At 47.4% G+C, this 16,728-nt stretch overlaps 1 pseudogene; it reads left to right on the forward strand.

Annotated features, from left to right (window-relative positions):
- Nucleotides 1-7,540: 7,540 nt before the first annotated feature.
- LOC120594233 (uncharacterized) lies at nt 7,541-7,659 on the forward strand (annotated as a pseudogene).
- Nucleotides 7,660-16,728: the final 9,069 nt, after the last annotated feature.

Raw genomic sequence — 16,728 nt, forward strand, 5'->3', positions numbered from 1 at the left:
GAAGGCACAGAGATCTCTCTAGGAGGCACTTCTTCAGAGAAGCGGAATAAATACCCGGAATGACGTTTATTCCGTTACTGGAAAGGAAGACTTTCTCTCTCTTCTCTAGGAAAACGTGTACTTCCCTTTTGCTGAGAAGCTCGCTGTCTTCTGCGTGTTCCTTGCAACTTGCTGGCACATTTCTGAGTCATTATTGTCACTGATTCTAGCAGCCTGAGCGGTGAGTGCCCAGGGTCATCTTTTCAATGGAGTGGGTCACTTGATAGCAGTGGTTCTCAACTGGGGGAGATCAAGCCCCTGTCCCCGAGGAGACACCGGGCAATGTCTGGGGGTGTTTTGGGGTGTCGTCACTGGGGAGAGGGGTGCCACCAGCATCTTGAGCGTGGAGGCCAGGGATGCTGCTACTCATTCTACAGTACCCAGGACGCCCCCACGATAGAGAACGGTGCACCCCAAATATCGAGAGTGACAAGTTGAGAAACGCTGCTTTACAGGCGCAGGTTCCAGCATACAGCCAAGCAGCTGTGACCTGAAACCCAAAACTGACAACCCTAAACACAGCAATGGGAAGTGACAAATAGGGCTTGGTCCTGAGGCGACTGTGAGTGGTCTCCCTAAAATTTCACGAGGAGAACACAATAAAGGCCATCAAAACAAAGGGAGGGGACAACAGTGGCACTCTATTCAGTGACAAAAAGGGAAGCTGAGGAATCCTTCCAGAGACCTGTAGCCTGTTTACACTCATTTCTGGAAATCCATGAAAACATATGCTGGAGAATTCTTTTCTCCAAGTATCTTAGAAGTGTCATTCTTCAAGAAATGTCCTAGAACAACAGACAGCAGGAGAAAAGATCGCTTCCAATAAATGGAAAGAGAAATGGCAGAGGGGTGGACAGGTGCATGATCGGTGCCTGTCGGATCGGACTGGTCGAGGATGTCCGAGACTCAGCAAGACGCTGAGTTTGTAAAGGAGCTTTAAGTGCATTAGGGACAGGAGGCTGGCCGGGGCACGGGTCTCTACCGTGGGTGTTTGTGACAATTTGTTGCATGTAGGAAAAAAAATATCGGAATGTTTTTTAAGAATGAAAAGTAAATGTTGGCATCAGGGTGGTTAACTGTATTGATCCCCACATCGGTCCGTCCTGGTGCTCACGCCCGGGCTGTACGGTCGATGTCCCAAATCGGAAATGGAATGAGAGGCAACCAGAGACCGAGGCGCCCCCGGTACCCAGATTATGGAGCTCGCCTTGCCCATGTGCGGGCAGGTGACGCCAGAGGCTTCTGAAAACGTACGACGTTTTCAACCCTGCAGTATTCATCTGTAAATAAATAAACTCTTATCGTAAATGCAACCTCGGCTTGGTCACTCAGGAGCCTTATAGTCTATGACAAGGTACTTGTGATTCTTTCTGTTGATCGATCGATTCTTTCTTACGCCAAGCTTTATGGAAGTATAATTTACGTGCCGTAAAATGCACCCGTTATAAGGGTACAGTTTGCTGAGGTGGACACATGCATACAATCGTGCCACCCCCATCACAACTAGTCAACAGAACAGTTGCGTCCCTGCCTGCCCTTTGTGGTCACCCCCTCCCCCATCCTAGCTCGTGGCAACCACTGATCTGATTGTCTTTTCCAGAATCTCATCATATAACATCAGTCACCCAGAATGAGGCCGTGGGGTCTAGCTTCTTCCCCTGAGCATAATGTTTCTGGGGGCCATTCAGATCGTGGCAGGCATCAGTGGTCCTTTCTTTATCCACCCGCCAGCTGCAGGACACTGGGCTATTTCCAGGTTTGGGCAATTATGAGGAAAGACATTTGCGACCACGTCTTCGCGTGCATGCCCTCCTTCCTTCCGTTTCGATGCGTAGCTAGGAGTGTGTGTGATTATTGTGTGCGTTCGATTTTATAGGGAACCGACAAGCTGCTTGCCAAGGTCCATTTCACATGCCTACCAGCCTCGCGGGACAGTCCCGGCTGCTCCATATCCTTACCAGCGCCGAGGATTGTCAGTTTTCTTTCTATTTTAAAAAAAAAATTTACCCGTGCGATAGTGGTATCTCATTGTGATTTTAATTGATACCACCCTAATGGCTAAAGATGCCGAATGTCTTTTCCTCTGTTTACTTGCCATCCTTATCTGTTCTGGGTGAAGTGCACTTTTACTGAGCTCAGTGTGTAGATAGATAGGTAGCTAACAGATAGATAGATAGATAGATAGATAGATAGATAGATAGATAGATAGATGATGGCTGTGTGGGTGGGTGGATGGATGGATGGATAGATAGGTAGACAGATAAATAGATGGGTGGGTAGGTAGGTAGGTAGATAGATAGATACATAGATAGATAGATGACAGATGATGGATGGATAGATAGATAGACATTAGACATAGATGATGATGACAGGTAGATAGGTAGACAGATAGACAGATGCATGCATACATACACGTGTACATATATACATACATAGTAGCTCCTGCGCCCACTGAGGCTTGCTCCCTGTGGGGCAAGATGAGGATCCGGGAAACTGGAATGGAGAGAGGGGGTCGGGGCGTGAGGAGGTGGGGCGTCTGGGGGCCGGCCCGTTCAGTGCGTGGAGGCGGACGGTGCCGCCCACTGCGCTTTGTGGGGGTGGGCTGCAGGGACGAAGAAACGGAACATTCAGACAAATACCAGCTGTAACAGAAGGCTGATCGCTGGAGCCATGAGCCCAGATCGGTACCTTTTGAAGGAGAACGGAATGGACTCTGATGTCGCTGACGCACAAACGGGTCTTTCTGTCTTGTCTTTAATTCCACCTGCAAATAAGAGTTTCTTCACGTGTTATGTTGGGATGTTTCGCAGCCTCAGGTCGTTGGACAGAATAGTCTTGTTTTTCTTTTCGCTCTCGGTGGCCTGGCAGTTCCTTCAGAGACAGGACTGCCTCTGTCCAGTTGTTGCTCGCACTTTCGATATTTTTGATGAGAGAGCTAACTTGGCGAGGCCTATATTTATGACCCGGGTTGAAAACAACTACCCCACCGTCCAAAAAACCCCATTAATTTCTAGAATGTAAGATGGACTCTGTCGGGCGACACAATTTTCATGTGACACATAAAACACGTTAACGATTTTTTTTCTTCTCACAAACAGAATAGAATCTTGCAATGCCATAGACCATCTGGTGTTCTCTTTCAAAGTTTGAATTTTACAACTTCTTTGCCTCTCGGAGCTAATGACTTTATTAAGATGAAGACTTTCTGTGTAGAATAGATTTCATGGCTCCTTACAGAGTTTGAGGGGTGGGTAATTGAGACTTTAGGTAATTCTCAGTGGCTCGTAGGCTATGGGCTAAGAAGAATCAGATGTAATCCACCCCGCCCCCCACCCCCCATTATATTGTGAACAGTGAGTTAGGCCCGTGGGCTGGAGATTATGGAAACTTGGTGAAGATGAGAAGAAACAATATAAACTGTTAAAAGCCAGAACTTCGGAATCAAACACATCTGGATCCGTGTTCCCAAGTTCCTCATTACCGCTGTGCGATTTCAGGCAGGAAGTCAGCCTCTCTGTGTCTCAGCCTGAGTTTCCCTATATGTAAGACAGGGACAATCATGCTGACTTGACCACATATTCTAAGGATTAAGGGTCATAATAAATGTAAAGGATTTATCCCGGTTCCTGGCATATCATAAATGATATCAATGATACGAAATAATTATGTTAAATTATTTACAACTTTAAAATTTAACTATGAAATAGTGAAGCCTACTTCTTTCCTTTCCAGTATCTTATTGTCGTGAGAGCGTGTCTCTGGGTCCTCAGACATACAGACAGGCAGGCGAGTAAATAACACGCAGACCCAGGCTGCCCCAGCCCAGGAGGCTGAGAGCTGTGGTTTCGGGTGAGACAGGGAGTGGTGAATATCGCTCATGCAGAAACAAAGTTACACAAACTTGAACACTGTTGCACTTAGAAAATCCTTGTTTTCAAGAAAAGCTATTGTAGCAGTTCTCAAGGTCCTGTGATTTCCTGTTTTACTGCAGGCCCATGTCACCCAAGGTGCAGGTGGACACATTCCGCATCGGAGGACTTGATACAATCTAACAACATAACTAGGGGCGGAGTGGGGAAGGGCAGATAAGACACAGCGTGACTCTGTAAGTTGTCCCTCCCATTTTGAAGGTTCAAAAACAACTAACACAGGATGCTTAGAGAATTATTAAAATTCATAGCTAAGTATGCTATACACATAAGACCTTTGCTTTCAAAAGTATCACAGGACAGGGTTCTGCAAAGTTTTCTCAAGTTTATGTTGGAAAAGCTTATTTGGACGCTATTTACAAATAAAAGTATTTTTTCTCAGCTGGTGTACAAATTCAGCTCTAGTTTTCACAGAAAAGAGACATTCAAAGTATTCGACCCTTTCTTCAAACTCATTCTTTCATCGTATACATCCGGTTCCCTAGTACTTAAGAAAAGCAATTAATTGCAAATACTTTCAAAACACTTGTAAGTCTGAACATTTTATATTGTTATTCGATTAAATATCAAGTGAGTTTGTGTTACAGTCTTTTTTTTTTTTTAATACTAGCTGGTTTTTGAGTGCTATTTGGATGTAATGAGTTTTTCATTTAATCGGAGATAAAAAAAGAATTTCTAGCTCCTGATCATCATTCAGCAAACACGCTTGATTAGTATTATATTTTTCTTCACGGAAATTCTGGATTCTGTATTTGAACACGGCTAATGCGCGATTAGTTTTCATGTAATGAAGACTCTGTATGGACACACACACGACAAAGTGTTCAGAATTTCGACATATATCTAATTCTTTACTGTAATTTCAATTAAAACAAGAGTCTTGAAAGTTCGCAATCAGCAGGAGGAAACTGTTTATGGAATCAAATGCAGACAACTTATTTTTTAGAACGGATGCCTTACGCTTTCAGTGGGGAGATAAAAAGATTGTGTTTGAGGTGTAAGATACAATTAACACGAGGAAGAGGGGAACAATGCAGATCGTGTGGGCCGGAATTTACTTTCCTTTGGATTCTAAGAGCGGCCGCCATCAAACTAAAAATCAGGCCTCTTCCAGAGAAGATGCGGGTTTGTGCCAGCTTTGTTTTCTTCTTCTTCTTTATGCTATTATTTTTGGCGGGCAGACAGCAGCTTTCTGCAGGGATTCACAAATGGTCCTGCATATTTGACGTAAATGTAAAGTCTGTCAATTCCTGAGCCTGCATATTTTGCAGAAATATCACGCCACCAGCATCTTCATCCTAGTTTGGAATGAATGCAAGAGATTGTCCTTGGCTCCAAAATAGCTTTGAATAAGGTTCGGGTGCTCTGGGAACGGGGCTTGGTTCCAGCCTCATTAGCAGCATGTGTGGGCACCGGTGCCTGAGGCCTGGCTGAGCCTGTCAAAAAAAAAAAAAGAAAAACAAAAAAAACAAAAAACAGAGACAGCCCTGAGCCTTTTGCACAAACAGAGATGCATCGTCTGAAAGTAACATAAGAAAGAAAGTCAAATGTGGAAATCAAGAAAAAGTGAGCAAGGAAAAAATGGCCGGCTTGCCCGGGGAGCATTGTGCTTGACTGAGAGCTCTGCCGGCTGCCCGGCTGCCCGGCGCTGTGTGCATGCTCCTGGTCCCGGGTCGCCTTGGCTTCTGGGAGCCTGTGGCCTGCAGGACGCTCCTCCTGGGGGCTTTTGCACGTTTCCATGTCATGTTCCCCACGACTTTGATCCGAGTCTTCCGAAGATGCTGGACAGGTGAGCGTTCACTGGGTGTGGCGTCCCACGGCCTGCCAGACCGGGAGCGACGGGCTCACCTGCTCATCTACTGTTCTTCTGTCTCTGTGAGCAAAGCGCAGCCCTTGTCCTCCGGCTGTCCGCAGTCACAGCGGTCCTCAGGCCTTGGCTCTCCAGCGTCCTTCGCTTGGGTCCTTCCCCTGATATTCATTCTCTCGTCACTGCATCCTCCCAAGAGGACTTTCCTGAGCTCCAAGCTCAGGGAACCCCGCCGCGCACCCTCCCCGCGCCCTCCCCTGCCCGCGGTCACTCTCCCTTGGGTGCTTTGCTTAAATCCCCTGTGCTCGCTCAGCCTGCCGTGGTGCAGTGTTTGTCTGTCTCTTCTTTAGAGTGCAATGTCGGTGAGAGCAGGGAACTGTTTTGTTCTTTGCTTTTGACTCAGCACCCAGAACCTGGTGCACACGGAGTGTTTAAGTGACCACGTGTTTGTAAATACGCGACTGCGTGAATGTGTGCCTAGTGAATTGTTTGGGTGACCTGTCATACTTATAGTAGTTGAATGTGACTCAACCCAAGAATTTTATCTGACTCTTCCAGTGATGATATCCGTGTACACATTCAGTGAGGACCCTCCATCGATGTATCTATCCATCCATCTATCCATCCATCTGTCAAAAATCACCTGCATCCATCATCATCCATCATCATAAAAATCCATCAATCCATCATCATCCATCCATCCATCCATCCAGATGCCGTCTTGATAACGTCGCGTCGTCATGACATCCGCGTCGCGTACGTCACCGCGTCTGCCGATGATGTCGTCGCGTCGATCGATAACATTCTTAACGTCTAAATTCGCGAATGAATTAAAATTAAATTCTGAATTAAAATTCAGGTGATCCGTCACGAATTCCGAATTCCGATTCCGCGCGCGCGTTTGCTTGCGCGCGCGCTGCTTGCGTTGGGTACGAAAATTCGTCGCGTGCCGGAATTCGCGATGCGAAATTCCGGGTAAATTCGAATTCAGGTCACGAGTGATACAATACGGGTAAAACCGCGTTTAAGGTCAAAATTGCCGTCTCGCGGCGTCATCGCGTCTTGTCTTCGCGATACTGCCGATGTCGTCGCATTCATATAACGTCGCGTCTTGCGATAGCGATATCTTGTCTGCGTCACGTCTTGGCTGTTCTGGTCGCGTGCCGATAAATAACGTCTTGATGCCGTCTGCATAACGTCGCGTCCGTCGCGATAAATGCGTCATGCGATAATGCTGCGGCAGGTCGATACGCCGCACCGTCGTCGCGTGGCGGCGCGCATAGCGCGCGCCGTCAAAATTCTAATTAAAAAGTACAAAATTCAGGTAATTTCCGTCAAATAAAGGTCGAAAACCCTGGACGAATTGCTGGCGTGGTTTTTGAAAATTAAGGTAAAATTAAGTTGATCTACTGCACTCTGTCATCTATGTCCTCTCATCTATCTCATCCTATCTATCTCTATCCATCCATCCATCCATCCATCCATCCATCCATCCATCTATCTATCTATCTATGTATCTATCTATGTATCTATCTATCTATCTATCTATCTATCTATCTATCTATCTATCTATCATTTATTGATCTACGTAAATTAGGTTCTAGAAACACCAACCTGAGCTGGGTGACCCTGTCATTCGGGGATAGAATCAGATAGGAGGTGACACCCGGGGTGGCTTCTAGAGGGACATGGATGTCATTCTCAGTATCGGTTACTATGACTGGTTAATAACAAAGCAACAATGATAAAATATAATACGGAATTCGTCTGCGGCCACGCCGCCCTGAACGAGCCGAATCCCGTCAGAGCTCGGAAGCTCAGCAGGGTCGGGCCTGGTTAGTACTTGGATGGGAGACCCCCTAGGAAGACCAGGTGCTGTGGGCATGAACAGAAATAAATGAAAAATAAATATACGGTTCAATTAGTGTGTTAGCAATTCCCTTAACTGTATTGGTATGAAGCTATACTTTTTTTAAAAAAAAATCACAATATGAAAAGGAAAAAATAGATGTTGTTTCTACATGATTTTCCTCAAAGGCTTATTGTCCATGATACTGAAATTTAGCTTTTATTATAGGTAAGAAAACAGGTCTTTTTTACTCCCTTCTTTCCTTTCTTTTACCTCCTTTCTTATTTTTTCTTCCCCGTTCACTGTATACCTGGCTACTTCCTTTGACTCTTCATAAGGTGAGGAAGTTCTTACTAAAAATCATTGAAGGGGGTGATTACACTTGCATCATGATATAATAATAATAATAGTAATAATAATAATAGTAATATAATAATAATAATAATAATAATAATAATAATAATAATAATAATACCATAGACTGGGTGGCAGGTGCTTTATGTGCAGGGCCTCAGTGGCTTATGTGCGAAATGGGTACCACTGAGCCGAAGCACTAACTCACGGTTAGCAGTGCTCACCCTGAAGTCCCTCGGTTAGATAAGTAGCAGATCCAGGGTTTGACCTGGGGATGGTTTTACTACGATTCCACCTGCCTCTCTAAAACCTGTTAACCATGTGCGGGGAATAAAATTTTAACTTCTCATTTGGAAATAATTTGAGACTTACAAAAATATTGAGAAGCAGCACAAATGTCTCCATATCCCATTCAGCCGGCTTTTAAAAATGTCGGCATCTTCCCACAGGCTTAGTGCGATGGTCAGAACCAAGAGGGGAACCTTGGTGGACGACTTCGAAGTAGCCTACGGGTCTTACGCAGACGTCACCCATTTTCCCACCAATGTCTTCTTTCTGTCAGGGTCCCGGGTTGTATAGTGTGGTCCTGTCACCTTAGTCTCTCCCACCCTGGGACTGACTGTCCCGAATCTGTCTTCGTCTTTCATGATTTTGACCTTGTGTGCATATTGGCCGGTTATTCAGCACACGCCCTTCGGTTTGGAATTCTCCACGATTGAGTTTAAGTTGTAAATTTTTGGCAAGAATATTACAGAACTGGTATTGTGTTCTACTCAGTGCGTCTATCACGGGGCACGATAGATGTTTCATTACTGTTGAAACTGACCGTGATCTCTTGGTGAAGGTCGTGTCTGCTAGGATTCTTCAGGGCAAAGGTACTGTTTTTCCTTTGAAATTAAAGAGTATCTACATATACTCTGTATCTATACACTGTATCTATAGATACTCTGTATCTATGTATCTATCAGAGGTCATACTATGCAAATATCCTGTTTCTTATTGTGTTTTTTCTTCCACTAATTTTAGTATTCAGTGATGGTTCCTTAGGGGACAATTATTATGGTGGCGTATGCAAATGGTGACTTCCTATTTTCTGCGTTCCCTCTACATTTATTATTGATTTCTTAGTAATGAATCCACGGATAATCATTTTCTTCTATAGCTTAAAATTCATTATTGTCAGTTTTTTTTGGTTGCTGTTATTGTTCAAATTGTCCCAGACTTGGCCATTTGGAGTTCCTTTAACTGGACTCCTGTGTCCTTATGACGTCCCCCCATCACTTTCTGAGGATTTTTAAAAACAATTTTTGGCACCCGCGATATGGCCAGAGCATCTCGTACTTTCACTGCCTGAGCCCTGGAATAAGCTGTCTCTCCAAGGAGGCCCGGGTCCTTCTACCGGAAAACGGATTCAGAAACCAGGATCTGGGGGCTGCTTGCTATCGAGGTGTCATCGCTTCTGAGGCATCTCAAGGAACCGTGCTATTTCCTGGTACCCATGCGAATCCACGTACATACACACGCACCGCTTGTCTTTACGTCCGTGCGCCTGTTTATGTTCCGTGGACATCGATTTGGGTCCGATAGCAAAGGTTCATTCTAGCCTTACCCCCTATACGTTAACTCCTTTCTCCCACAGAGACGCTTCACAGCATGCCCACAAATTTGCTCAACACACAGAGCTTCGAAGTTATGAACTCATGCAACTCGAACAGAAAATGTACTAAGTAGAATACCGTATACATACGTTTTTCCTTTTTGTCTTTAATAGTTATACTTTATAGTCACAACACTGTTTCCCAGTTACCTCGGTCAGTCATCTCCTCCTTCCGGTGTGGCTGTGTTCTTCCTTTGCAAAACCCTTTCTTGGTCCCTGCCCACTGCCAACCCCATTGTCCTGGTTGATGTAGCTATGTACTATTTTTTTTTTGAGTTAGTGAAGCATTAACCTAGTTCTAGAAGTTGAAACTGCACACGGAGAAGTGTGGCTGCCGCGTCTGATCTACCTCAATTCATCTCCGTCCTTCTCCCGTGCCCAGCACCCGCCCCCCCATGGGTAACTGGTCACATTAGCTTCTGATTCCCCTAACCCGCGTTTCTTTTGCGTACAAGGTCCAATAATGCATGCAGATCTCCTCATAGCGCCTTCTTTTGTACAGGAAGAACAGCACTGTCATGTTCATCACTTTGCACGTTGCTTCCTTTGATGAACAGACTCTCCTGCGAATATAAGTTTATAGACATCACCTCCGTGCCATAGTCTTTATTTTTCCCACTAAGGTGGAATGTACATGAACTAAAGTGCCCAGATCTTGAATGTACAGCCCGATGCTTTATTCCGTGTGTCTACACCTGTGTCAACACCACGGGGCATGTCCGGCCTCCTGGCACATTCTCTCATACCCTTTCCCAGTCGTCTCCCTGCAAATTCAGGTAACGATTGTTCTTATTTCTCTCGCTCTTAGTTAGTGTGGTCTGTTCCGAATGGCAGAGCCCCTCCTTTTTCTTTCCGATCGAGTTTGTTCAGCACCATCTTTCCCTCACCTTCCCTTAGCCTGATACGGGTCAGCGTGGGCTCTGACAGTCCTCGCCCGTAACCTTGTAGCGGGAACGATGGAGGCGGGCAGCCTGCACGCGCTGTAGCGTTCTGCTCCTTGCTTTGCAAGAGACGGCGTCTCGTTAAGACACGGAGAGTCTGTGACAGGTTTTTAAAACCGCGACTAACTCCAGCAGTCAGTCTCCAGGTCTTTACGTTGAAATCCACTTGAGAGAAAATTCTGCCAGACAACTTGAGAACAAGCTACAGCCAATAAATATTCATACGCTTGATCTCTGTGTCTATAAATAACCATCGGCGGAACCTAAGTACGTCTACTTCTCCGTGTTTCCCATGAGGCAGGGATGATGTCCGCCTTCTCCATCGGTGACACTCACCTAGTACATAGCTGGTGAATGAGTGAATCATTCCAAAACAATCTGTAAAGAATAATAATAATAAAAAAATCAGATAACCGTCGCGATCATTTATTCATTGCTCGTTAATTTACTGGACTAGTATTTATTATTTTCACGTTCTGCCTTGAGAATCGGGCTGGGTCCAGCTGGGGACATGTGGTTCCTGGCCTCAGGGTGTCTTCTGATGCCAGAGAATTGGTTTGGCTTCTGTCTTTCCTTTCTTTCTTCGTCCTTCTCTCTCCCTCCCTTGACGAGACCAGCTTTAAATTGACCTACAACTCAGAGGGCATCAGAAGCCACCAGAGGAGATGGTGGGCGCTGAGAACACCCAGGCCAAGGGCTGTTTGGTTTCCCCAAATGCCGGAGGTGTCTTACTCATCCTGGAGCTGACTTACTCACCCTCCTGCTTGCTCTAAGTGGGTCGCCAAGGAGAAGCGCTTTCCCCCTCTGAGCATCAGAAAGCAGACCTGATACGGAGCTCTAGACAGAACGTCATCTGAGCAACCCGCATTTGGGTACCGCACGTTCTGCTACTTCTTCTTTGCTGGGATGTCAGCAAGGTCTACAGCTGGATGCACAGGACGAGAAGCCCCGCATCCCTAGGCTCGGCTGCTTGGGCGAGATGGAGGATGATGGGACGATGAGAAGAAGACATTGCCTACGGCATGTTTTCCAGGCTCCTGCGGTGAACGCTGCGGCTCACACGTGAGCGCAGGCGGACTCTCCCTGCGTGATCTGCTTCCGACTCCGCACGAACGAAACGCCGAAGAGTCCGCTTTCCACATTCAACTCTTCACTCTGCTGACGGGAGTTACCTGCCGAAGGAAACTCCATACCCAGCGGGGATCATCTCCTACGGGCAATTCCGGCTAATTAGGGGCGAAATGTCCTAATTTACAAGGGAAATGACAGCTGTCTTGAGAATAATGCATTGTTGCTCTGAAGACTGCGTATATTAGCGTAGTCGCCTGCGAGAATTAATTACCTCGTCTTCGACTATTTGTCTTTTCCGGAATGTTGCTTACTTCACCATGGAATTAAGATCTTTATCACAGGACGAGTCGAAATCATTGCTCTGCTGTTTCGAAACCAGCACGCGAGGATGGGGGTCCTGGCTTGTAAACGAACGGCTGCATCTCAATGTCTTCAGACAAGGACGTTTGCAGACGATAGCACAGGCAGAGCTCGGGGACACCACAGGCAGGGTGGCAGGCCTCGGCAGTCAAAGGAGCATCTCTGCAGTGCACGTCATCATGTTTCCGCTGGTGCGGGGTCTTGCCTTCCCTGCGTAAAAATGGCGCAACATCTGTAAAGCGCAATAAGGCGAAACACAATAAAATGGGGTATGACCGTCTCTGTTTCCACGCTAAGTTTTCTGGTGAATTTGAGATTGCACTGCCCGGTGCTAATGCCGTGGGAAGGTAAAGAAAGATCACTTTCTCCCCTCATGTGGCCGCTTCATTCTGATGGTCTGTGGGTGCCGAGGCAGCTTAGGGTGATGTTCACATCTCCTTTGCCGTCTGCACAACGATCTCCAAGCAGCGACGTGACAGACCGTGTCACGAGCAGCCACCCCGTGAACTGGCGGGTGGGCACCGGGTTCCTGCACGCGTTCTGGTCCCGTGAGCTCTTCCAGAACCTTGCTGCTCCCCATCTGGCGGACTCATTCCCTCGCCCCTTGAACCTGAGGGGGGCTTCGTGGCCGCCTCAGAAAGGAGAATGTGGTGGCCGTGCTGCTGTGTGATTTTCTAGGCTACGTCACAAAGTTCGACATGGCCCCCAGCTCTTCCCGGGAGCATTCGCTCTGTAATGTGGCGAGGAAGCCCACGCCATCGGAAGAGGCCACGCGTGACTTGTTCAACCAGCTGCTCTGGCTGACCTCTCAGCCAGCAGCCAGCCTCAGCCTCCAACACCGCGAGCCAGCGGCTCCAGATGATTCCAGACCCCGGCCTTGGAGCTGCTCTAGCGATGACAGAAAGGAGTAACAAGGAGCTGGCCCCACCCAGCCGTGTCCAAACTGCAGACCCGTGAACAAATTTGGGGGACTTGGTGATGCTACCTTAGTAACCAGAACGCAAAACCTATTTAATGAAATATACTTTTTAGGAAATTCATTTGGAGGGTTTAATTAGTGTTTGCGGTGGAAAATGTCTTCTGCAATAAGGATTATTTAGATAGTCTAATAAGTTTTGATGGCTGCCAACACACACACACGCGCACACACACACACACACACACACGCACGCACGCACGTATATGCATACACACTCATCCTAATACACAGCAAGTGCACCATCTGCCTCCCGCCGATTGCGGCCCCGTCTACCCTTAGACTATTGATGGTTCTGCTCTAGCCCAACGGAAACTGGAAATCTTTATTTCCCTCTGATTTCTCACACACACCTTTCCTCAAAGGCGTAAAGAATATTTGTCATTGTCCCCCTTTGCTTTGGCTTCAAGGTCTGCTGGTGCCGGTCCTCAGGGACTGGCAGGCCTGCTCGCTTTGCTTCCGGGGACCATACATACAATTCAAGTCTCTACGTGACTTGAATCCTCTTAAATCCAGAAAACACGGGGAGATGAGCCTCGCCCGGAAATGTACACAGTGACAACGCCTCCGCTCCCAGAGATGGCCTGACAGCAGCTCCGCGGTTTCAGAAATAAGACACGTGTCGACCCCTGGCACCCTCACATTCTTTAGAAATCTGGAAAACAAGGAAAATAATGACTTTCCACCCACCGGTGTCACAGTCGTGGGCAGCAGGAGAATAAGTTTGTGCCTGTGACGTGCTGGGCCATGTGCAAGGCTGCACAGAACGCACGGCCAGGCACGTCGCCGAAGCCGGAGATGCCGTCGCCATCGGCCTCCGGAATGGCCAGCACGGGAACGGTCACCTGCGAAGAAGCTCTCCTCTGCTCCTGCAGCGACCACTACCTTTGGAACTGAGTTTCGGCTGCAGGCAGTCAGCCCTCCATCCTGATGACACCCATGGGCGCTCACGGAAGCCCGTTTATACCACTCTCGGTGGCTCTTCTCGCTGACAGTGGCATCTGGGACTCTAGGGATGCCCCTGTGGCTCTCAGCAAGGAGTTTGCTCTGCCGGTTTGAACAGAAACCCTTCCGTTTCTCTGCCAAATAGAGCCAAGGCAGTTTTTTCCCCCGCCACATTGAGAGTGCTTTGTTTTCCTCAGGTGTTGATCGTTTTTTAGAAATAACCAGTTTCTCTTTCTTTCTCGAGTCCACGCCGACTGCAGGAATTCTGTGTTACGATTCGGGGCCGCTGGCCATCTTGGATATAAAACTACTCTTAGCGAAGGGAGCCGGGAGCTCGAGGGAATCTGACGAAGCCATTGTGCACAGCGGCGTCCGAGAAGCACGCAGCCGGTTCTGGAACATTCCGACTCCTCCGGAGAGAGGAGAGGCTGACCTCTGCTCCCCTCACAGGAGCCTCAACTGGCCGCGATGGAGAGGGCAGGGGTTCCGTACACCGTGTGCTCTTCCTTTTTGTCTTTAGTGAATTCTGACAGCAGCATAAGTTTTGAAAAGTCACATGTCTCCTGGGGTCAGGCGCTCATGTCACCATTCGAAGTGGCTCCGGGTGTCAGAGACTTGGGAATGCCGAGGCCTGCTGGGAACACATCGGTGTGTGAACCGTCTCTATTTGCTCGTGTTTTTGAAAACACCGTGTCGGCCAAACCAAGGAAAGCCGGCTACGTAACTTGTGGGGTCCAGGGCACAAGAACGCGTGAAGCCCCTGTCCCAGAAATTGCGAAGAATTTAAACACGGCAGCCAGAGGGCATGGGAGCAAACGCCACCGTTCCGTGCACGGTTTGGCCTTTTCTGAAACGTCACGTAAACGGAAGGATGGAGCGCGAGGCTTCCGCGCCTGGCTCCTCGCCCTCAGCCTCGTGCTTCTGAAGCTCACCCGCGGCGGCGTGTGTGTCACGGGCCCCGCCCCCTTTATGTCACCATTTGTTCATCTACCCATCGAACGGTATTCGGTTTGTGTCCAGTTTCTGGTGACTGGGAATAGAGCCACGAGACGCATTCCCGTTCAGGTTTCTGGGCGGACGCCTGCCTTCGCCGCCAGGAGTGGACCATTTGGGTCATAGGTTCGGTGCCGGCCTAACTTCATGAGAACCATCTTGGTCTCCCAGCGTGAGCGTAGGAGAGCTCAGCTGGCTCTGCGTTTTCATCGGGACTTCTCACGGACAGTCTTTTTCACTTTAGCCATGGTAGCAGGTGCCTCGGGCATTTTAATTCGGATTTCCCTGATGACTCATGATCTCGAGCATCTTTTCACATGCACACGGGCTATTTCTATTTTCTCGTTTGAGACGTCGCTTCAAATCGTTTGCCCATTTGGAAAAAACATGGCTTGTGTGTCTTCTCATTTCTGAATACAAGAGTTACCTGTATATTCTGGGTCTAAAATAAGCCTTCTGTCAGATAGGTAGTGTAAAAATATTCCTAGTTTGTGGATTTTTTTTCATCTTAAATGTCTTTCAAAGAGCAAACTATTTAGATCGTGATGATGTTGATTTTATAAAATTTTGAAAAATAATCGTGACTTTGATGTCCTGATTTAAAAATCCTCACTTTATCCCATTTCCCAAAGACTTTTCTCCGTGTTCTGTTGTAGAAAATTTAACAGTTTTAGCTCTTTCGCATGTGGTGCATTTTGTGTTAAGTGGTGGATTTGGTGTGAAGTAAGGATCAAGATTCTTTTCCTTTACATTTTCATAGAAATATCCAATTGTGCCAACACTTTCTGTTTGCAAAGTTTGAATTTTCTCTTGGAGAATTTCAAAATGTGCTCTATGTTGATTCGATGCCTCTGCAATAATGTTATGCTTTCTACACACTTCCGATCTCTCCTGAATTTGAATCATTTGGGAAATGAATGTATATGGCAACATTTGCATAGATGGTCACCACAAGGGACCAGTGTCAAGGACAAAGGAGATCTAAATGTTTTTTTTTTTCCCAAATGCATGATGAAAGACCACTTCGTTTATATAATACATTATTTTTCATATTTCCCCTCGCCGAGAAGGCGTTTTGCGAGTCTTCCGTGGGCGCGGCTACAACCAGCTAGCAGATGGCCCCACTGATGCTCTCCTCCTGGGAACTTCATTTCCCAGCATCCCTTGCAGTCGGCTGTGATCATGTGACTGAGGTCCTCCCCGTCACTGGAGTGTGAATGGAAGTCACGTATGCCATGGGATTGACCTGAGAAGACCTCCTTTGACCTCGCCTGCTTGGGTGGATGTAGACAAGCATGGCAGCCACAGAAGCCATGTGCCGAGGAGTCCAAGTCACCTGTTGGAGAGCCAGGACATTGCATGAGACAAATGAACCACCATGCTGTCAAACCACTGAGATTAAGATTCGGTATTATGACAAGTAATGTTCCCACCTAAGGGAGGGATTCTTCGCTCCGTACGTGGGGACGTGGAATGTGTCCCCGACCCCGAGCGCTGCCGTCAGGCTGGCTGCCGCGTTCTGTAATAAGACGCTCTCTCAGAGCTGGTGTGCACTAGGAGCTGACAACAACCCCCGGCACGCGGCTTGTCTTTATTGACGATGCATTCCTTCCTGCTCGTGGGGTTTCTTTAGAGGGAAGGGATCTCGGGGACCAGCCGTTTCTTATTTAGCCCTTTGCGTACGTCTGTGGATAAACGACCCCGAGAACGCTTTAGTTTCCAATGTTCTGCCTTGAGCAATGCTGACGGTTTCTTCATCATCTGCAGCAGACAGAATTATAACATCCCCCACCCCCACCGACCCGTC

This window comes from Pteropus medius, unplaced genomic scaffold (assembly GCF_902729225.1).
Source record: "Pteropus medius unplaced genomic scaffold, Ma_sr-lr_union100, whole genome shotgun sequence".
NCBI classification, from domain to species: Eukaryota; Metazoa; Chordata; class Mammalia; order Chiroptera; family Pteropodidae; genus Pteropus; species Pteropus medius.